Here is a 12,075-nt window from a genome sequence, read left to right as displayed (position 1 = left end):
CTAATGTCAAACGTGTAAAGTGTGGTGTACCACAGGGCAGCTCTCTAGGCCCTCTACTCTTTTCTATTTTTACCAATGACCTGCCACTGGCATTTAACAAAGCCTGGGTGTCCATGTATGCTGATGATTCAACCATATACGTGTCAGTAACCACAGCTAATGAAGCCACTGAAACCCTTAACAAAGAGTTGCAGTCTGTTTTGGAATGAGTGGCCAGTAATAAACTAGTCCTGAACATCTCTAAAACTAAGAGCATTTTATTTGGTACAAATCATTCCTTAAGTTCTAGACCTCAGCTGAATCTGGTAATGAATGGGGTGGCTGTTGAACAAGTTGAGGAGACTAAAATTGTTTGCATAGTCAACTTACACACAGCTCTGACACACACACTTATCCCACCAGACATGACACCAGGGGTCTTTTCATAGTCCCCAAATCCAGAACAAATTCAAGGAAATGTACGCTATTATATAGACACCTTATTGCATGGAACTTCCTTCCATCTCATATTGCTCAAATAAACAGCAAACCTGGTTTCAAAAAACAGATAAAGCAACACCTCACGGCACAACGCCTCTCCCCTATTTGACCTGGATAGTTTGTGTGTATGCATTGATATGTCGGCTACGTGTGCCTTTATAAATGTATGTAGTTCTGTCCTTGAGCTGTTCTTGTCTATTAATGTTCTGTATTATGTCATTCTGTATTATGTTTCATGTTGTGTGTGGACCACAGGAAGAGTAGCTGCTGCTTTTGCAACAGCTAATGGAGATCCTAATAAAATACCAAATGACTGACACTTTATCCTCATGCAGTCCATCCAGAACTAGATATCGGAACTAGAATGACTGACACTCAAATCCACTTTCATGTGTTTTACTAAGTGGAGCAGGAGACTGCTCTGAGCTTCAGTAAAGTACCCCATTAAAATAAATTAAAAAACAGGTAAACACTAATACTGCACGTCATGACAGAGACCTAGCTATAGCATGACAGAGACCTAGCTACAGACCTAGCTATAGCATAACAGAGACCTAGCTACAGCATAACATAGACCTAGCTACAGACCTAGCTACAGCATAACATAGACCTAGCTACAGACCTAGCTATAGCATAACAGAGACCTAGCTATAGCATGACAGAGACCTAGCTACAGACCTAGCTACAGCATAACATAGACCTAGCTACAGACCTAGCTATAGCATGACAGAGATCTAGCTACAGACCTAGCTACAGCATGACAGAGATCTAGCTACAGACCTAGCTATAGCATAACAGAGACCTAGCTATAGCATGACAGAGACCTAGCTACAGACCTAGCTATAGCATAACAGAGACCTAGCTACAGCATAACATAGACCTAGCTACAGACCTAGCTATAGCATAACAGAGACCTAGCTACAGCATAACATAGACCTAGCTACAGACCTAGCTACAGCATAACATAGACCTAGCTACAGACCTAGCTATAGCATGACAGAGATCTAGCTACAGACCTAGCTATAGCATGACAGAGACCTAGCTATAGCATGACAGAGACCTAGCTACAGCATGACATAGACCTAGCTACAGCATGACATAGACCTAGCTACAGCATGACATAGACCTAGCTACAGCATGACATAGACCTAGCTACAGCATGACATAGACCTAGCTACAGCATGACAGAGACCTAACTATAGCATGACATAGACCTAGCTATAGCATGACAGAGATCTAGCTATAGCATGACATAGACCTAGCTACAGACCTAGCTATAGCATGACATAGACCTAGCTACAGCATGACATAGACCTAGCTATAGCATGACAGAGATCTAGCTACAGACCTAGCTATAGCATGACAGAGATCTAGCTACAGCATGACATAGACCTAGCTACAGCATGACATAGACCTAGCTACAGCATGACATAGACCTAGCTACAGCATGACATAGACCTAGCTATAGCATGACATAGACCTAGCTATAGCATGACAATGCCATTCGGGAACACCAGATTGGTCTTCAGATCTTCAAACAGCCTGTAGCTGTCTACAACAAGAGTAAAGGTACTACAAACCAAACAACCAAAAATACATATCTAAGCTTTCTAAATAAAACAAAAAAAACACAGTTATTTCTGGTAGATAATCAAAGTTAGCAGGCTAATTAAATGTATCCTTCTTTGTAGTATACCCTTCTGGGCAGTGGGACTACTAGCCAGAACCACACCCTCTGACCCGGTTTCAATGTTATGTTCAAACGCGCGTTTAGTAGAGTCCTAAGCAAACGCGCGTTTAGTAGAGTCCTAAACAAACGCGCGTTTAGTAGAGTCCTAAGCAAACGCGCGTTTAGTAGAGTCCTAAGCAAACGCGCGTTTAGTAGAGTCCTAAACAAACGCGCGTTTAGTAGAGTCCTAAGCAAACACACGTTTAGTAGAGTCCTAAACAAACGCGCGTTTAGTAGAGTCCTAAGCAAACACACGTTTAGTAGAGTCCTAAACAAACGCGCGTTTAGTAGAGTCCTAAGCAAACACACGTTTAGTAGAGTCCTAAGCAAACGCTCGTTTAGTAGAGTCCTAAGCAAACCCGCGTTTAGTAGAGTCCTAAGCAAACGCGCGTTTAGTAGAGTCCTAAGCAAACGCGCGTTTAGTAGAGTCCTAAGCAAACACACGTTTAGTAGAGTCCTAAGCAAACACGCGTTTAGTAGAGTCCTAAGCAAACACACGTTTAGTTGAGTCCTAAGCAAACGCGCATTTAGTAGAGTCCTAAACAAACACACGTTTTAGTAGAGTCCTAAGCAAACACACGTTTAGTAGAGTCCTAAGCAAACACACGTTTAGTGGAGTCCTAAGATGAGCTAAACAATCACAACTCGTTACTGGGTTTCACATTTTCCATTTAAAAATGACTTGCACCGGTAAGTAGTTCGGCCTACAGTGTGTCTTCATACCCTGACAGTAAAGATATTGATCGCTATTGATCGAGTGCGAGTGTTACAACAGTAATAAAACTGTCAAACAAAATAAAACGGGGACGTGTTGGAATACATTTTTTCAACATTATGGCCTTACCCAGACACAAATTTACTGAAGTCCTTAAACTCAGTGCTGTCCATGACGATGTTGAGGTCAGTGATCGTCCTCACCAGGGTAGTATCCTCCTACGAGAAGGTCAAAGACGTCAGTTAGCTTTAAACGGTATCAATTACAGCCAATCATAATAAAATGATATGATACACTGAACTGATACTTTTTCAACAAAAGCAGACTTTTGTCGAAAAGCATCCATAACCAGCAGTATTAGACAGTTATCCATTGGTTTGGTCTAAAAGCATCCATAAATCAGCAGTATTAGACAGTTATCCATTGGTTTGGTCTAAAAGCATCCACAACCAGCAGTATTAGACAGTTATCCATTGGTTTGGTCTAAAAGCATCCATAACCAGCAGTATTAGACAGTTATCCATTGGTTTGGTCTAAAAGCATCCATAACGAGCAGTATTAGACAGTTATCCATTGGTTTGGTCTAAAAGCATCCATAACGAGCAGTATTAGACAGTTATCCATTGGTTTGTTCTAAAAGCATCCATAACCAGCAGTATTAGACAGTTATCCATTGGTTTGGTCTAAAAGCATCCATAACCAGCAGTATTAGACAGTTATCCATTGGTTTGGTCTAAAAGCATCCATAACCAGCAGTATTAGACAGTTATCCATTGGTTTGGTCTAAAAGCATCCATAACCAGCAGTATTAGACAGTTATCCATTGGTTTGGTCTAAAAGCATCCATAGCCATAACTTGTGTTGACTACATGCCCTTGCTTCAGTCTGCCATAAATATAGATCTACACTGCCCCCTTGTGTTGAAGACCGCAGATAACAGGTTCATCCATTCAACCCTTGAAGATATATAGGCCTACTTACTACAGGCTATTTCTTCTGGACATTATTTCTGTCAATTAAAAATGGCCAAACCAGCAAATATCCACCCTTTCGAGCTCACAGACGATGGCCAGAGCTTTGCCATGACTTAGCACAATGATTTAAGTCAATAGATCATCGTTTTAGTCAAAGTATGATATATTTGGGCTTGACGTGACAAAATCGAACTGCCCACTTTTGTAAAAATCTGTGTGACTGCAGTGTCTTTCCCGATGATATGATGTACAAATTGTTATCAACCTACATTTCGTTTCAGGGCTGGCTGGGTATTTGAACGTTACCATCCACCAGCATGGCATTGTTAATTAATCAGAAACAGCTTGCAAAGGACTAGGGGTAGGACTAGGCAGTCCTGGTCCTGGAGTTAACCAACATGGAAGACCAGGTGTGTTTAAATTTAGTCGATCACTGAACTGATCAGTTAGCTCAGTTGGTCAGATGTGGTGCCTGGTTGGAACAAAACCCTGCAGTATTGGCAGCACTCCAGGAACAGGGTTGTCTTGAGATGAGCCAAACAGTCTTGTGTCTACTTGGCCTCCTGAGCCTGGGATCGAACTCCAATACAGGGTAACTTTACAAACTGGTTTAACAGTCTGAGGTCCTGAGCACTCTGGAGCAGGTTTTCATCAAGGATCTCGCTGTACTTTGCTCAGTTCATCTTTCCCCTCGATCCTGACTAGTCTCCCAGTCCCTGCCACTGAAAAATATCCCCACAGCATGATGCTGCCACCGCCATTCTTCACCGTATCGATGGTGTCAGGGTTCCTCCAGACGTGACGCTTGGCATTCAGGCCAAAGAGTTCAATCTTGGTTTCATCAGACCAGAGAATCTTGTTTCTCATGGTCTGAGAGTCCTTTAGCTGCCTTTTGGCAAACTCCAAGCGGGCTGTCATGTGCCTTTTACTGAGGAGTGACTTCCACCTGGACATTCAACCATAAAGGCCTGATTGGTAGAGTGCTGCAGAGAAGGTTGTCCTTCTGGAAGGTTCTCCCATCTCCACAGAGGAACTATGGAGCTCTGTCAGTGACCATCGGGTTCTTGGTCACCTCCCTGACCAAGGCCCTTCTCCCTCGATTGCTCAGTTTGGCTGGGCGGTCAGCTCTAAGAAGAGTCTTGGTGGTTCCAAACTTCTTCCATCTAAGAATGATGGAGGCCACTGTGTTCTTGGGGACCTTATATGCTGCAGAAATGTTTTGGTCCCCTTCCCCAGATCTGTGTCTCAACACAACCCTGTCTCGGAGCTCTACGGACAATTCATTCGACCTCATGGCTTGGTTTTTGCTCTGACATGCTCTGTCAACTGTGGGACCTTATATAGACAGATGTGTGCCTTTCCAAATCATGTCCAATCAATTGAATTTACCACAGGTGGAGTCCAATCAAGTTGTAGAAACATCTCAAGGATTATCAATGGAAACAGGATGCACCTGAGCTCAATTTCGAGTCTCATCGCAAAGGGTCTGAATACTTATGTAAATAAGGTATGTTTTTTTTTTTTTTTTTTTTGCTAAACTTTCTAAAAAACCTGTCTTCGCTTTGTCATTATGGGATATTTTAATGTCGTTATGGGGTATTGTGATGTCATTATGGGGTATTGTGATGTCATTATGGGGTATTGTGATGTCATTATGGGGTATTGTGATGTCATTATGGGGTATTGTGTGTAGATTGATGATGAATCACTTTTAGAATAAGGCTGTAATGTAACAAAATGTGGAAAAAGTCAAGGGGTCTGAATACTTTCTGAAGGCATTTTATAAAATGATATAATTGTGTGATACGATAGCATTTTTGCAAACCCACTCCCCCAGTCAACCCAAGATGAATGGTTTTGACCACAGAAGTTTTGCTTCACTGCTTTGATTTGTGAAAGGTTCGCTAGAAACCACAAGTATCCAGATAAGGAAAAGGCAGCTCGCTAAAGAAAATTCAAGGAACTTAGTTATATGTTATTTGCGGCGTGCATGATCACGAGCCATTGAAGCCTATCATTTCACTTCCCCTTGTGAGAGCCATGACCACGGCCTGACTTGGTTCAGCTGTACCGCAGCCAAGACCTGCCAGCTGCCTACCTACCAAAGGTTGCACCGTGTCTGCCAGCAGCCTACCTACCAAAGGTTGCACCGTGTCTGCCAGCAGCCTACCTACCAAAGGTTGCACCGTGTCTGCCAGCAGCCTACCTACCAAAGGCTGCACCGTGTCTGCCAGCAGCCTACCTACCAAAGGTTGCACCGTGTCCATTTCAATGTAAGAAAAATGCAAATTAGTCATCTTTCAATAGTTATCCATATTATCAGAGATTCATCTTATTCTTTCTTACTATTTCTATGGCGTATTACCGGCCGCTATTTACGGAAGTTGACAAAACATTGGAGATAACAAAGATACACAAAATATACAAAAGTATGTGGACACCCCTTCAAATTAGTGGATTTGGCTATTTCAGTTGCTGACAGGTGTATAAAATTGAGCACACAGCCATGCAATCTCCATAAACAAACATTGGCAGTAGAATGGCCCGTACTGAAGAGGTCAGTGAATTTCAACGTGGCACCGTCATAGGATGTCACCTTTTCAACAAGCCGGTTCGTTAAATTTCTGCCTGGCTGGAGCTGCCCCGGTCAACTGTAAGTGCTGTTATTGTGAAGTGGAAATGTCTAGGAGCAACAACAACTCAGCAGCGAAATGGTAGGCACCACAAAGTTACAAAACTGGACCGCTAAAGCGCGTAAAGCGTAAAAACTGTCTGTCCTCGGTTGCAACACTCACTACCGAGTTCCAAACTGCCTCTGGAAGCAACGTCAGCACAATAACTGTTCGTCGGGAGCTTCATGAAATGGGTTTCCTTGGCCGAGCAGCCTCACACAAGCCTAAGATCATCATGCATAATGCCAAGCGTCGGCTGGAGTGGTGTAAAGCTTGCCGCTATTGGACTCTGGAGCAGTGGAAACGTGTTCTCTGGAGTGATGAATCACGCTTCACCATTTGGCAGTCCGACAGACGAATCTGGGTTTGGCGGATGCCAGGAGAACGCTACCTGCCCCAATGCATAGTGCCAACTGTAAAGTTTGGTGGAAGAATAATAATTGAATAATGTTTTTCATGGGTTCAGGTCCCTTAGTTCCAGTGAAGGGAAATCTTAACGCTACAGCATACAATGACATTCTAGACGATTCTGTGCTTCCAAATTTGTGGCAACAGTTTGGGGAAGGGCCTTTCCTGTTTCAGCATGACAATGTCCCCGTGCACAAAACGAAGTCCACACAGAAATAGTTTGTCGAGATCCATGTGGAACAACTTGACTGGCCTGCACAAAGCCCTGTCCTGAACCCATCGTCAGTTAAACTGCAGTTCCGAAGCAGAACTGTAGGAGCAGTCGAAGCTGTTATTTTAGACCAGAGGCCTGGCCCTAAACGTGCATTTCCTCTCTAGGACAGGAAATGATTGGGGGGGGTCCTTTAAGGGGACCTCTTCTGGCTCAATAGCACCCCCCCAGAGGCAATAGTTCAGAATAGCCTTCCCAGACATTCTTCTCACCTGAACATCAGTGAGCTCAAACTCCACTTGGAAGTCTAAGAAGGAGCAGTGGCCCGTCAACCTGTGTTGTTGCACCATCTTCTTGTTGCCTAAGAAGAGGGCAGAGGGAAAAGAAACATGAGATTATACCAAAGATATCCCCAAACTTTAGCTCTTAATCTATTAATCTCTCTTCAATTCCTCTCTCCTCACCTCCTCCTTGGCTCCTTCTCAAAACAGATTAGAGAAAGTCTGAGAGCTTTGGACCTTCTCCTCCAATACAGTTGAGGCGGCAAGGAGACGAGGAATCATGGAAAGATTAATTGAGATAGAGCCCTTATCTTTGTATAGACCAGGGGGAAGACAACCCTGTTCCTGGAGTGCTACCAATACTGCAGGGTTTTGTTCCAACCAGGCACCACATCTGACCAACTGAGCTAACTGATCAGTTCAGTGATCGACTAAGTTTAAACACACCTGGTCTTCCATGTTGGTTAACTCCAGGACCAGGACTGCCTAGTCCTTCCCCTTCCCCTAATCTTAACCCCTAGTCCTAATCTTAAACCCTAGTCCTACCCCTAGTCCTACCCCTAATCTTAATCTCTAGTCCTACCCGTAGTCTTAGTCCTTCCCCTATCCTACCCCAAGTCGTAGTCCTACCCCTAGTCCTACCCCTAGTCCTACCCCTAGTCCTACCCCTAGTCGTAGACCTAGTCCTACCCCTAGTCCTACCCCTAGTCGTAGACCTAGTCCTACCCCTAGTCCTACTCCTAGTCGTAGTCCTACCCCTAGTCGTAGACCTAGTCCTAACCCTAGTCGTAGTCCTACCCCTAGTCATAGACCTAGTCCTACCCCTAGTCGTAGTCCTAACCCTAGTCCTACCCCTAGTCGTAGTCCTACCCCTAGTCATAGACCTAGTCCTACCCCGAGTCGTAGACCTAGTCCTACCCCTAGTCCTACCCCTAGTCGTAGTCCTACCCCTAGTCCTACCCCTAGTCGTAGACCTAGTCCTACCCCTAGTCGTAGACCTAGTCCTACCCCTAGTCGTAGACCTAGTCCTACCCCTAGTCCTACCCCTACTCGTAGACCTAGTCCTACCCCTAGTCCTACCCCTAGGCCTACCCCTAGTCGTAGACCTAGTCCTACCCCTAGTCCTACCCCTAGTCGTAGACCTAGTCCTACCCCTAGTCCTACCCCTAGTCGTAGACCTACCCCTAGTCGTAGACCTAGTCCTACCCCTAGTCCTACCCCTAGTCATAGACCTAGTCCTACCCCTAGTCCTACCCCTAGTCGTAGACCTAGTCCTACCCCTAGTCGTAGACCTAGTCCTACCCCTAGTCGTAGACCTAGTCCTACCCCTAGTCCTACCCCTAGTCGTAGACCTAGTCCTACCCCTAGTCCTACCCCTAGTCGTAGTCCTACCCCTAGTCCTACCCCTAGTCCTACCCCTAGTCGTAGACCTAGTCCTACCCCTCGTCGTAGACCTAGTCCTACCCCTAGTCGTAGACCTAGTCCTACCCCTAGTCCTACCCCTAGTCGTAGACCTAGTCCTACCCCTAGTCCTACCCCTAGTCCTACCCCTAGTCGTAGACCTAGTCCTACCCCTAGTCCTAGTCCTACCCCTAGTCGTAGACCTAGTCCTACCCCTAGTCGTAGACCTAGTCCTACCCCTAGTCGTAGACCTAGTCCTACCCCTAGTCGTAGACCTAGTCCTACCCTTAGTCGTAGACCTAGTCCTACCCCTAGTCCTAACCCTACCCCTAACCCTAGTCCTACCCCTAGTCCTACCCCGAGTCCTACCCCTAGTCATAGACCTAGTCCTACCCCTAGTCCTACCCCTAGTCGTAGACCTACCCCTAGTCGTAGACCTAGTCCTACCCCTAGTCCTACCCCTAGTCGTAGACCTACCCCTAGTCGTAGACCTAGTCCTACCCCTAGTCCTACCCCTAGTCGTAGACCTAGTCCTACCCCTAGTCGTAGACCTACCCCTAGTCGTAGACCTAGTCCTACCCCTAGTCCTACCCCTAGTCGTAGACCTAGTCCTACCCCTAGTCCTAGTCCTACCCCTAGTCGTAGACCTAGTCCTACCCCTAGTCGTAGACCTAGTCCTACCCCTAGTCGTAGACCTAGTCCTACCCCTAGTCGTAGACCTACCCCTAGTCGTAGACCTAGTCCTACCCCTAGTCCTAGTCCTACCCCTAGTCGTAGACCTAGTCCTACCCCTAGTCCTAGTCCTACCCCTAGTCGTAGACCTAGTCCTACCCCTAGTCGTAGACCTAGTCCTACCCCTAGTCGTAGACCTAGTCCTACCCCTAGTCATAGACCTAGTCCTACCCCTAGTCCTACCCCTAGTCCTACCCCGAGTCGTAGACCTACCCCTAACCCTAGTCCTACCCCTAGTCGTAGACCTACCCCTAGTCGTAGACCTAGTCCTACCCCTAGTCATAGACCTAGTCCTACCCCTAGTCCTACCCCTAGTCGTAGACCTAGTCCTACCCCTAGTCCTACCCCTAGTCGTAGACCTAGTCCTACCCCTAGTCCTACCCCTAGTCGTAGACCTACCCCTAACCCTAGTCCTACCCCTAGTCAAAGGAGTAGTTCTAAAGAATGACAGTTACTTTTCTCCATAGTCTTCACACAGCAGTTGACAAGAACGATTCCGTTCATCTTGGTCTGTCTGATGAGCTCTTCCTCCATCTCCATTATCTCAGCCTTCAGGTGAGCTGTGATGTCTCTCTTCCCCGTCTCCTTCTGTCCTGTCATGACCAACCTGTGTGTTGGGGAAACATCATCATCACCACCATAGATGAATTAACTGGTCCTGTGTGGCTCAGTTGGTAGAGCATGGCGCTTGCAATGCCAGCATTGTGGGTTCACACTGACATGTGACCTACTGGTTGTGTGTGTGTACTGACATGTGACCTGCTGGTTGTGTGTATGTACTGACATGTGACCTACTGGTTGTGTGTACTGACATGTGACCTACTGGTTGTGTGTATATACTGACATGTGACCTACTGGTTGTGTGTACTGACATGTGACCTGCTGGTTGTGTGTGTGTACTGACATGTGACCTACTGGTTGTGTGTACTGACATGTGACCTACTGGTTGTGTGTATGTACTGACATGTGACCTACTGGTTGTGTGTACTGACATGTGACCTACTGGTTGTGTGTGTGTACTGACATGTGACCTACTGGTTGTGTGTACTGACATGTGACCTGCTGGTTGTGTGTGTGTACTGACATGTGACCTACTGGTTGTGTGTATGTACTGACATGTGACCTACTGGTTGTGTGTGTGTACTGACATGTGACCTACTGGTTGTGTGTATGTACTGACATGTGACCTGCTGGTTGTGTGTATGTACTGACATGTGACCTACTGGTTGTGTGTATGTACTGACATGTGACCTACTGGTTGTGTGTACTGACATGTGACCTGCTGGTTGTGTGTATGTACTGACATGTGACCTGCTGGTTGTGTGTGTGTACTGACATGTGACCTGCTGGTTGTGTGTATGTACTGACATGTGACCTGCTGGTTGTGTGTATGTACTGACATGTGACCTGCTGGTTGTGTGTATGTACTGACATGTGACCTGCTGGTTGTGTGTTTGTACTGACATGTGACCTACTGGTTGTGTGTATGTACTGACATGTGACCTGCTGGTTGTGTGTATGTACTGACATGTGACCTACTGGTTGTGTGTACTGACATGTGACCTACTGGTTGTGTGTACTGACATGTGACCTACTGGTTGTGTGTATGTACTGACATGTGACCTGCTGGTTGTGTGTATGTACTGACATGTGACCTGCTGGTTGTGTGTATGTACTGACATGTGACCTGCTGGTTGTGTGTGTGTACTGACATGTGACCTACTGGTTGTGTGTATGTACTGACATGTGACCTGCTGGTTGTGTGTATGTACTGCCATGTGACCTGCTGGTTGTGTGTACTGACATGTGACCTGCTGGTTGTGTGTATGTACTGACATGTGACCTACTGGTTGTGTGTATGTACTGACATGTGACCTACTGGTTGTGTGTACTGACATGTGACCTACTGGTTGTGTGTATGTACTGACATGTGACCTGCTGGTTGTGTGTATGTACTGACATGTGACCTACTGGTTGTGTGTATATACTGACATGTGACCTACTGGTTGTGTGTACTGACATGTGACCTACTGGTTGTGTGTATGTACTGACATGTGACCTACTGGTTGTGTGTATATACTGACATGTGACCTGCTGGTTGTGTGTATGTACTGACATGTGACCTGCTGGTTGTGTGTATGTACTGACATGTGACCTGCTGGTTGTGTGTATGTACTGACATGTGACCTACTGGTTGTGTGTATGTACTGACATGTGACCTACTGGTTGTGTGTATGTACTGACATGTGACCTACTGGTTGTGTGTATGTACTGACATGTGACCTACTGGTTGTGTGTATGTACTGACATGTGACCTACTGGTTGTGTGTATGTACTGACATGTGACCTACTGGTTGTGTGTATGTACTGACATGTGACCTACTGGTTGTGTGTGTGTACTGACATGTGACCTACTGGTTGTGTGTATGTACTGACATGTGACCTACTGGTTGTGTGTATGTACTGACATGT

Source organism: Salvelinus namaycush, unplaced genomic scaffold (assembly GCF_016432855.1).
Source record: "Salvelinus namaycush isolate Seneca unplaced genomic scaffold, SaNama_1.0 Scaffold20, whole genome shotgun sequence".
In the NCBI taxonomy this organism is placed as follows: Eukaryota; Metazoa; Chordata; class Actinopteri; order Salmoniformes; family Salmonidae; genus Salvelinus; species Salvelinus namaycush.
Note: the sequence above shows the minus strand (reverse complement) of the source record.